Here is a 12416-nt window from a genome sequence, read left to right as displayed (position 1 = left end):
TGAACTACTTATAACCGAAAGTACTCAACCAATAACAACATTATTAAGCCGTTTTCGCATGGCTAAATATATATACAAATCAAAAAGAACCAAATTGAAACTAGCCTATACATGCCACTTAACCAAATCTCAAAACATTATTTACAGAAATGATAACTGGATAGTGTGATGACATCTCCAACAACTTCCAACCCGAGTTGTCCCTAAAATTCTATAGACATGGGAAAAACACACAGAGTAAGCTTTGAAAGCTTAGTAAGCCATAAGAAAATAAATCATTTCAATGATATTTATAAACCAATATCATTAAACCGAATTTAACAAATCTAAATCATATACAAACATTCATTGTACTCGTAAATTCATATAAATACATTAAATAAATCCACTTATCTTATTTATCAATAAACGTATAATCATGCTTTCAAATTCGAATAACAACTATTAACTTAATCATATAAATCAAACTCGCACATATTCATTATATCGCTAACCAAACATAGTCATTTATTAAAAATCATACATAAAGTTATATCAATTTCTTTATAAGCACTTCCAAACTCGAAAATCCATAAACCAAATTCGTATACTTGAATCATATAGTTAACCAAGATCAACTTTATTTTACTAAATATATATTACATATAAAGCATACACCAACTCAACCATTTTAATTTCATTATCTATTTAAGTTTTTGAACTAGAGATCTTATAGCAAAGCCATGTTTCTTATTTCATAATTCTCATGTCAGAAACATAGAACCATGTGGAATTTTCAGACTTAGTTTGAAATTTTTAAAGAAATCGACAGTGAGCTACACGGCCTGTACACACAGGCGTGTCCTAGGCCGTGTAAAACCTGGAGCTAAATTTTTCAAGTTTAAAACAAGTCAGAGAGTTACACGGGCAAGACACACGACCATGTGCGAGACACGGCCGAGCCACATGGGCATATGAAAGGTCACACGGGTGTGGGAAAAGCGATGGAGGTTGCATATGGCCATGCGACACGGCTGTGTGTACCACACGACTTGGACACACGGACGTGTCCACGGTCGTGTGAAGACTGGGCCTATGTTTTTAAAATTGTACACGGGCTAAAATAAAGCCACATTGGCATATCCACGATCGTGTGACCCAACACGGGCCTAAACACGACCATGGCACCCTTTTAAAGCAAACCCTCATTTTATTTTTTTAAAAATTTATCTTCTTCTTCTCCCTTTCAACTTTCGCCACCACTCACACTGAAACCCTAATCGCCGTTCACACTTTTTGGCCACTATCTCACCTCGCCCTTTCCTCCCCCGGGCCTCCCTCTTCCTCGCACGCACCGATCTCCTTTCCTCTTCCCTCTTTTTTCCCTTCTTTTTCTCTTCGTTGACTGCCCACCCTAGCCCCATTTTCTTCCCCTTTCCCTTTTTCTTCCCCTTCACAAGACACCCCCACTCCCGCATTTAACAGCCCTCACCCCTTCCCTTCTTCTCCCTTCCTCTTCCCTTCCCCCCAATAGCCACCCCAACTGAGCCTCACTGTAACACCCCGTACTCGAGACCGTTGTCAGAAGCAACCACGAGGTGCTAACAGACATAATTCATGTATGTTCACAGTCCATTTTAAAAATTTCTAGACAGCTGGCTAACTACGTCACTGTCACCTTAAAAATCATATCTTGAGTTCCAAAACTCAAAAATCAGTTTCGTAATTTTTCCCTAAAACTAGACTCATATATCCATCCACAAATTTTTTTCTAGAATTTTTGGTCGAGCCAAATAGTACAGTTTATTAGTTAAAGTCTCCCCTGTTACAGGGTTCGACTGCTCTGATCTTCATGCATTACGACTTATATATCTCCCTGTACAGGGCTTCAATACTTATGCCGTTTGTTTCTAAAGAAACTAGACTCGAAAAGGAATCTATACATATATGGAATGACTTATAACTATCTCTGGTTAATTTATAATGAATTTCCTAAGTCCGAATAGGGAATCCAGAAACCGCTCTGGTCCTGTTTCACGAAAACTTTAAAATCTCATAAAATACTGTTCATATGATCGTTTCATTACTTCCCTATGAAAATAGATTCATCAAGGTTCAATTACATAATTTATTCACTATTTAATTCCATTCTTACTATTTTTAGTGATTTTTCAAATCCACACCACTGCTGCTGTCAGCATCTGTTTTTAAGGTAAACCTTACCTATTTCATGGTTTTCCATGAATCAACTAGAGTTTGTCATACATAGCATCAAAATAATCATAATTAACCATTCCCAATGGCTAATCGTTACCAAACATTTCCATACCTCTCAATGAACAACATACAAGACGATTATAATGCTATGCTCAAAGTGTATATAAGCCATTTTCGCATGGCTATCCAAATTTATACAAAACCAAAGGGTACATGACCAACAACAAAAGGGTAGTCCTATACATGCCATTTCAAAGTTCAACCAAAAGTGTACCAAAAGGGCTTTGATAGTGTGGACGACTTGACTTGACAATCCCGAGCCCGATAGTGATGAACCAAAATCTATAAAACAGAGAATCAAAGAAACGAGTAAGCATTTAATGCTTAGTAAGTTTTGAGCCATGAAATTAGACACAACTAAAGTGTAGCATTCATATGGCTAAGCGGATAATTTCATATGCACAAATTCTCAATATCATACTTACTTCACATTACCAACCCTTATATTCATACACAAAAGATCAACTTAGACAAAGGCGGTAGCTCATTTATCGATGGCGAATACTATTTGTAAGGGATCAACTAATTCAATGCATATACGAAACATACCTCATCGCTGGGATTTTACGAGCGTATTAATTGAAACTATTACAGCAAGGTCGCTCATTCCCAAGCCAAGTACCTTTGGGATTTAACCGGATATAGCTACTCGCTCGAATGCCTTCGGGACATAGCCCGGATATAGTAACTCGCACCAATGCCTTGGGACTTAGCCGGATATAGTAACTCACACAAATGCCTTGGGACTTAACCGGATATAGTAACTTCGTACAAATGCCTTGGGACTTAACCGGATATTGTAACTCACACAAATGCCTTGGGACTTAGCCGGAACTAGTCACTAGCGCAAATGCCTTCGGACTTAGCCGGTTATCATCCGAATATTCACGCACATATCAATAAATCATGACACATTTATATCCCATTTTCATAATTAGAGTTCAAACACAAGTCACGTATTAAGCATTAACATTTTCAGCTCAAAAGCTACATACAAAGCGCATGATTTTGATTTGCTTATAACATAATCTAATCGAATCATAATCTAAGTTTCATTACTCGAAAACTTACCTCGGATGTTGTCGAACGATTTCGGCGGCTATTTGATCACTTTTTCCTTTCCCTTATCCAACTTTGGTCCTCTAAGCTCTTGAGGTAATTCAAACAAATTTAACTTATTAAAGTCTCATTATGCTAGCTTATGGCCGAATATGACAAGGAGTTCGATAGGTCATAATGCCACTTTTAGCTCAAATACAAAATGGTCATACGCATTTTTAATCACATTGAGTAATTTAATACAATTAATCTAACATTTCCTCATGTGCACCTTTATGACCGAAAACACACATCATTAACCTAATATCAATTGCTAAGCACTTTAGCAATTTCTCCTTGAGCCGATTATCCAAGTCAAGATAGATTCATCATCATGCTTACCTATAACCGAACACATGCAACACCAATCCATCTATTCATTCATGCGTGCATCTTATTCAAGCATGTATATCTACAACCGAATTCATCATATAAATGACTATGATTTACTCAAACAATCTCAATACCACACATGGTGCTCAAGCCCTTTTTCAATTTCAAAACTCGGCTAGTACAACTATATACACTAGTAAATCAAACACTAACAATTGTACTTCACCTTACTACCATTTCTCATCCTAATAACGTGAACAACAACCATATTTCTCTTCTACTTCCTACCATGGCCGAATGCATCAAAACACCATACCATTTCAATTTTGGTCATGGTTAAACAAAGAACTTAATGTCTAACTCAAAAATGCTAAAAAGAAAATTCAAAAGTCATCAATCCACCCTCACATGTATCCTTACAAAGCTTCACTTTTAGCATGCAAATGACATCAACACCAATCCACCTTAGCCGAATATCATCTCCATGACATAGCAAAGATTTGAACCATGGGCTAGGTAGAACTCAAGCTAACAACTAAAAGCATGCATGAATCTCATGGAACAACATCAACATACCTTAACCTAGATACAAGTATGGCCGAACCTCTTCCTAATCCTCTTCCAAGCCGAACATGAAGCAAGAGAGCACCTTCCTTCTTCCTTCCTCCATAGAACTTTTGGCCAAAAAATGTAAAAGGATGGACACTTTTTTTTTTCTTTGTTTTCATCATTTTCCCTTCCATTATTTTATTACCATGCTCCTTATTTTATCAATCCTCCCATGAAACACCAACATAACATGTTTATGACATGTTTTGCCCATCACACTTTGTCCACCCTATTTGTCATGGCCGGCCACTACTAATTAGGGGGGGAAATTGACATGCAAGTCCACCCTTTTTATTACATGCACTAATAGATCCTTATGTTTTGACCTACCATATTTCAAAAGTGTCACACATAAGTCCTATTGACTAAATTCACATGCAATTTACTAAATCGAAGCTTAAAACTTTCACACATTCATATTCACATATTTTAGACAATAAATATCATATTCAAATAATTTGGTGATTCGGTTTAGCGGTCCCAAACCGCTTTCCGACTAGGGTCACTTTAAAGGTCATCACAACTCTCCCCACTTAAGAAATTTTCGTCCCGAAAATCTTACCGTAAATAGGTTTGGGTATCGTTCTTTCATGGCATTCTCGGGTTCCCAAGTAGCTTCTTCCATCCTGTGTTTGAGCCATAACACTTTTACTAAAGGAACCTTTTTGTTTCGCAACTCTTTCACTTCACGAGCTAGGATACGAATTGGTTCTTCCTCATAACTCATATCGGCTTGAATTTCAACCTCGGAGGGACTTATTATGTGCGAAGGATCAGATCTGTAACGTCGAAGCATCGAAACATGAAAGACGTCGTGAATTTTTTCAAGTTCAGGGGGCAAAATCAATCTATCTGCCGATTGGACCAACTCGTTCGGAGATTTCAATGCGGCCCAATGAATCTCGGACTCAACTTGCCCTTACGGCCAAATCGAGTATCTTTTTCCAAGGCGAAACTTTAAGAAACACTTTATCTCCCACCTGATATTCAATGTCTTTTCGTTTCAAATCCGCATATGATTTCTGACGATCTGATGCTGCCTTCAGACTTTCACGAATTATTTTTACTTTCTGCTCAGCATCTTTAATCAAATCAACTTCGAAAATTTTTCTTTCACCGAGCTCGGTCCAAAACAATGGTGTACGGCATTTTCGACCGTACAAAGCCTCGTAAGGCGCCATCTTAATGCTTGACTGAAAACTATTATTGTAAGCGAACTCAATCAAAGGTAGATACCGTTCCCATAAACCACTAAACTCAAGGATGCAAGATCTCAACATATCCTCGAGTATCTCGAATTATCCGCTCGGATTGACCATCGGTTTGGGGATGAAAAGCGGTGCTAAAATGCAACTTGGTACCCAAAGCTTCTTGCAATTTCTTCCAAAATCGTGAGGTGAATCTCGGATCTCTATCCGACACAATAGAAATAGGTACCTGTGTAATCTCACAATCGAGAAACATACAATTCAAATAGTTTATCCAATGAAAAATCCGTACGTACGGGAATAAAATGAGCCGACTTAGTCAGTCTATCAACAACAACCCAAATCGCATCTTTCTTACTTGTCGACATTGGCAACCCAGACACAAAATCCATCGTGACTCGATCCCATTTCCATTCAGGTACCATGATCGGCTGGAGTAAACCCGTAGGCACTTGATGTTCCGCCTTCACTTGCTGACATATTAAACACTTCGAAACAAAATCGGAAATGTCTTGTTTCATACCATGCCACCAAAACTGACGTCTCAGGTCGTTGTACATTTTCGTACTCCCCGGGTGAATTGACATTTGGCTACAATGAGCTTCGTTCAGAATCATCGTAATAAGTTCTGAATTTCTTGGGACACACAAACGACTTCGAACCTCAAAAATCGTCATCGTCAATTTGAAACTCGATTCCATGTTCAAACACATTCAGCCCGTTTGCAACCAATTCATCATCGACTTTCGAGCTTCACGAATTTGATGAATCAATAATGGTTTGGCCTTTAATTCAGCTACTAACACATTGTCGGGTAGAACATACAAGTGTACATTCATCGCTCGTAAAGCAAGCAGTGATTTCCGGCTTAAGGCGTCTGCAACCACATTAGCTTTTCTGATAATCAATGACAAGCTCATAATCTTTCAACAACTCAAGCCAACGCCTTTGTTGCAGATTCAAGTCTCTTTGAGTCATCAAATATTTGAGACTTTTGTGATCCGAAAATACATGGCACTTCTCACCAAATAAGTAATGTCGCCATATTTTCAAAGTGAATACGATGGCAGCTAATTCGAGATCATGGGTTGGATAATTTTTCTCATGTGGCTTCAGTTGCCTCGACGCATAAGCTACAACTCGACCTTCTTGCATCAATACACAACCCAACCCAAGTAAGGATACATCACTGTAAATGACGAACTCCTTGCCTGATTCGGGCGCCACTAGTACTGGAGCTTCCGTCAAATGTGTTTTCAATTGATCGAAACTTTTCTGAAACCTTTCCGTCCATTCAAACTTAACATCTTTCTAAAGTAGCTTCGTTATTGGTATGGCTATCATCGAGAAACCTTTTACAAACCGTCGGTAGTAACAAGCAAGTCCCAAAAAGCTCCGAACCTCAGCAATATTTCTTGGAGGCTTCCAGTTAAGTATGGCTAAAATTTTGCTAGGATCAACTCGAATACCCGATGCGGATACCACATGACCCAAGAAGCTAACCTCTCTTAACCAGAACTCACACTTACTGAACTTAGCATATAACTGCTTATCCCGTAAAATTCGCAACACTAATCTCAGGTGCTCAGCATGTTCGGTCTTATCTCTTGGATAGACCAAGATGTCATCAATGAACACAACTACGAACCGGTCCAAATCTTCTCGAAGATCCGATTCATCAAATCCATAAATACCGCGAGGGCATTAGTGAGCCCAAACGGCATCACTAAGAACTCGTAGTGGCCGTATCTCGTTCGAAAGCGGTTTTGGGTATATCCGAATCTCGAATTATGGCGATAATAACCCGATCTCAAATCTATCTTTGAAAACACCGAGGCTCCCTTCGCTTGATCAAACAAATCATCAATACGCTGTAGCGGATATTTATTCTTTATCGTCACTTTATTCGGTGACGATAGTCAATGCACAACCTCATGGTTCCGTCCTTCTTTTTCACAAACAATCTTGGTGCACCCAAGGTGAGAAACTTGGTCGAACGAAACCTCTATCCGTCAACTCTTGCAACCGAGCTTTCAATTCCTTTAATTCCGTTGGTGCCATACGATACGGAGTTATCGAAATCGGTGTAGTCCTGTACAAGCTCGATGCCAAACTCTACCTCCGAGCAGTGGTAAACCCGGTAATTCTTCGGAAAAACATCCGGTATTCACAAACCACGAGCACGATTCAGCTTCTTTTCTAACTCTTTGTCATCAAGTACATACGCAAGGTATGCTTCACACCCTTTCTTACACATTTTGAGCCAAGATCGGCGATATTATAGGCGGCAACCTATTCAAGTCGATGAGACTCGACTCGGATTATCTCGTTATTTACACACCTCAAATCGATGGTTTTCTTTTGCAATTTACAATTGCATCATGTCTGATCAACCAATCCATACCGAGGATAACATCAAATTCGTCAAACGGTAAAAGCATCAAATCACCGGAAAAGCAGAACCTCGGATTACTAGGGACATTTCTTGCACACTTTGTCGACAAGCACGTAACGACCCAAGGGATTGGACACCGAATTACAAACTCGATGAGACTCAACGGTAGAGTCTTCTTTGGATGCTAAGGTTTCACATATATAAGAATGAGTAGAACCGGGGTCAATCAAAGCAATCACATTAGTATCAAAGAGAGTAAAAGTACCGGTAATAACATCCGCGAGGAAGCATCCTCGCGTGCGCGTATAAGCGTAAGCTCTAGCAGAGCACGAGCCTCGGATCTGGTGGTAGCATCTCTAGATCCTCTCGACCGCCACTAGCATTGCCCGTATTCCTATATGGTCTACCCGAGCAAGAGTAGCACTAGGCTTCCCACTGATTTACATTGTGTTCGAGACAATCTCGGGTAATCTTTAATCTGATGGTCGGTGACCAAGCACTTGTAGCAGAGCGGTCATGGAACCTACAACTCCCGAGTGCCATTTACCACAATCGACACTTCGTTCGTCTCGACGGTCATTTCCAACACTGGCGACCGAAGTGACTCGTGCACTCACAGGGGGTCGATCACGGTCTCGTCTAGAAAAACCCGAAGTGTCTCTAGATCGGCCCAAATCATCTCTAAACTTTTTCGATGATTGTTGAAAGGGCCTCCCGAAGACCTCTTCTGAAACTCCTTTGCTCCCATATCGCCTTTTCTTTTCTCCATCTTGAGCTCCTCGGCTTTGCAAGCTCGCCTTGACAAGTACTACAAATTCTCGGTTTCCAAGATGCCAACATACGACTTTATATCATCATTCATCCATCCTCAAACGTTTACACATTACGGCTTCGAGGAAATGCATTCTCGGCGTCTGGCTAAGCCTTACAAACTTTCGTTCATAGTCAGAACCGACATGGAACCTTGTTTGAGTTCAAAAATTCCTTCCGTTTTGGTCAATGAATCTCGATCGATATACTTCTTTGAAACTTAGTTTGGAAGAACTCTCAAGTTACTTGCTCTCTGGGCTGTGAAGTCAACGTATTCCACCAATAGTAGGCGTAATCACGTAGCAAGGAGATAGTACACTTTAGGCACTCATCGGGTGTGCAAGATAGCTCATCGAGTACGGGATAGTGTTGCCCAACCAAAATTCAGCTTGCTCGGCATCATCATTGTCCGTAGCTTTAAATTCATAGTCTGTGTTTTCGGATTACATCAATGGGGTTTATTTGACCTTATTTGGTCAGTTGCTGGAGGTATTGTAGGTGTGGAGGTGGCATTAGTCGGGAATGGAGGTTGTGGAACAGTCGTATTAGTTCGAATGTATTGGTTGAACCAATCATTCATCACGCTATAGAAAGCTTGTCTAGCTTCATCATTCGGATTACTAGCAATAGGTTGAGACTCACGGGCTGTCCCTTGTCTTGAGGCAGCAGCGCTACACTCTCAAGATCATCAGCTACCGCTCGGTCGGGATCGGGATCCATTACTATAAATAAACACATTTGCAAATGTCAGAAATCACCACACTATCAAATAATCACAAAATGGCATGTATAGCTATACCCAAACATATTACGGTAGTCCTAGAATCGACTAAACCGTAGCTCTGATACCAATAAAATTATAACACCCTGTACCCGAGACCGTTGTCGGAAGCGACCACGAGGTGCTAACAGACATAATTCATGTATGTTCACAGTCCATTTTAAAAATTTCGAGATAGTGGCTAATCTGCGTCCTTTCACCTTAAAATCATATCTTGAGTTCCAAAACTCGAAAATCAGTTTCGTAATTTTTCCCTGAAACTAGACTTATATATCCATCCACAAATTTTTTGGTCGAGCCAAATAGTACAGTTTATTAGTTAAAGTCTCCCCTGTTATAGGGTTCGACTGCTCTGATCTTCATGCATTACGACTTATATATCTCCCTGTACAGGGCTTCAATACTTGGGCCGCATTGGAGCAAGTCTGACTAGCTAATGATGTTCGTACATTTCTTGCCATAGCTCCATGGGACAGATTCTTCTCCATCATCTAGCCCACCTATATGGAGCTTACCTTGGAGTTCTATGCTACGTTTCTTGTACAGCAGGTCATGACAACTCATGACGAGCCAGGCACCATCACTTTTTGACTTGGTGGTTTGGTGCGTCGCATGAGCGTCCCTGAGTTTGGTGCTACCATGGGACTTTACACAGAGGAATTTATGAGCGTCGAGAACTTCCTTCGACTTCATCGGCACATCCATTACACACCATCATGGTGTTGGACAGAGCTTACAGCAAGCCAGACATTTTATGATGTGAGTCGCTCGAAGGCGACATCTCTCTCTCCAGCTTTACGATACCTTCACGCACTTTTAACTCACACTTTGACTGGTAGGAGAGAGAGCACCGGAGTCATCAGTACTCACGACGCATATTTTCTATGGAACATGGCCATTGGGCATGTCTTCGACTTGGTATACTTCATCGCCTTGGCCTTCTGCCATCAGACTGACCGCCATAGGAAGGGCCCCATCTAGTTAAGCCCTTATGTGACTCACCACACTTGACACTTTGGTCTCCTAAACACACCAAAGCAGTCTTCTACACTTACATTAGTCAGCTAGATGTCCCTTCTAAGAATCTCAAGCATGATACATATGAGGATGATTGAGCAGCGTCGTGGAGTGGATCCTCCTCAGTATCGATTGTTTCATTCTGACGTTCAGAATAAACTTGAGGACTTCACTGATGATGTTCCTCCCTATCACGAGTACCCACCACAGCATCCACCTTCAAGTCATCGCCCTATTCCTTCTGCTCCTACTTTAGGGGATATCTCCGAGCGGCTCACTCGCTTCGAGTAGTACTGTGCTTAAAGTTTTGACAGTCTTGACGTGACATTAAAGAGGATCTGTCAGCATTTCCATATCTCCTCTCCAGCACTGATGACTCACGACACCGATGTGTTTGATGATGAGGACCATTGAGTCTATTTTTTTTCTTAGTTTTTGTTTTATTTCTATTTTTATGTTTATTATTTTTTTCTTAGACTTCTTTTGCTTTTATATTTTGACCTATATTTTTATTTATTATGGTTGTTTCTAATCGAGTATAATCCCTTAATCTTCTTCACTACTTGTGTTTATTTTCTTATTAGTTGCTCAGAATCATGCACTACATTTAGATTTGTGTACAATTCCACTTTTCATTATTCTGGGGATTTCATCTAATATTCAGGCAGTTTCAATTCTCTCCCTCTCTTATGATATTTTGTTTCTACTGTGATTATTTATGTTTGTATATTGAGGACAATGTGCATTTTAAGTATGGGGAGGTTATTTATATGATTATTAGAAAATCCCTGAATTATGTCTTGTGTTCAAGTAATTTTCTCATATTACTATTGGAATGAATTCTTATCGATTTGTGATTTTTATTGATATGTTTTTGATTAAATTCATAGATATTTGTGCATTGATTGTTTAAAATTTAAGACATGAGAGAACCAAGCATGATAAGTCAATTTTCAGAATTAAAAATTTTAAGTTGTTTCCCTGAATTGAGGTATTACTTTGAAGTTTGAGATTTCCAAGATTGATATCAAAAACCATAATTTTTTGTGAGATTTTGAGCCTTTAGAGCATACACTTTTCTTGCTCATTTTATTATTGGTTATGAGTGTGTCAATATTAATTTGTTATTCTAGAACTTGCTTTGATTATGCATGTCAAGACTACACCTTTGATTTGATATATTGAGATGATAACGACACTTAGGTTTTAACCCACTTATCCCATAAAAAGCCTACCTTCATAATTAACCCTTAGTGAACTCCTTTGAGCCTAACACACCGTTTCTTGATTTACCCATTAATGATAACCCATAACTCATTTTTTGTTCATCGAGAATTTTTCCCGTTTTATTGACTCCATTTTTTATCGAGACTTGATTTGGTTAATTGTCTGATTAAGCCTTTTGATTAAGTTGTTGAATTATTTCTTCTTATTTATATATAAAATAAAAAACAAATCATCAAAAAAAAAAGAAAAAAATACATATATAGTTATTTAGTTCTTTGTAAATTGAGCTTGAACAGTTAAATTCATATTTTAAGAAGAAGCTCGTGTTATTCTTAAATAGTTTTTATTGATGTAATTATTTATAATTTAGCATTTTTTATTTTTCTAGTTTGGTAATTTATCAATTCGATCTCAATTCTAACCCTCTTTTTCAGCCTTTCTACGCACCTTTAACCTAAGCCCCATTACAACCTCTCAAAGACCTTTTGATTTGTGTATTATCTCATTTTATAGTGGTGGAGATTTAATTTTCATTCAAGCCTTTGGTAATGACTTTTCATGTTTGACTTTTGAGTGCTTATTTCTGAACCTTAAACACTTTGAGTAATTTGAGTGAATCTTTAATGAGGATGTCAATTCTTGTCAGTTTTGAATTAAAGGTAATTACTTAGATAAACGGAAA

Source organism: Gossypium arboreum, chromosome 4, assembly GCF_025698485.1.
Source record: "Gossypium arboreum isolate Shixiya-1 chromosome 4, ASM2569848v2, whole genome shotgun sequence".
Lineage (NCBI taxonomy): Eukaryota > Viridiplantae > Streptophyta > Magnoliopsida > Malvales > Malvaceae > Gossypium > Gossypium arboreum.
The sequence above is the reverse complement of the archived record's forward strand: the minus strand, read 5'-3'. Positions refer to the sequence as shown.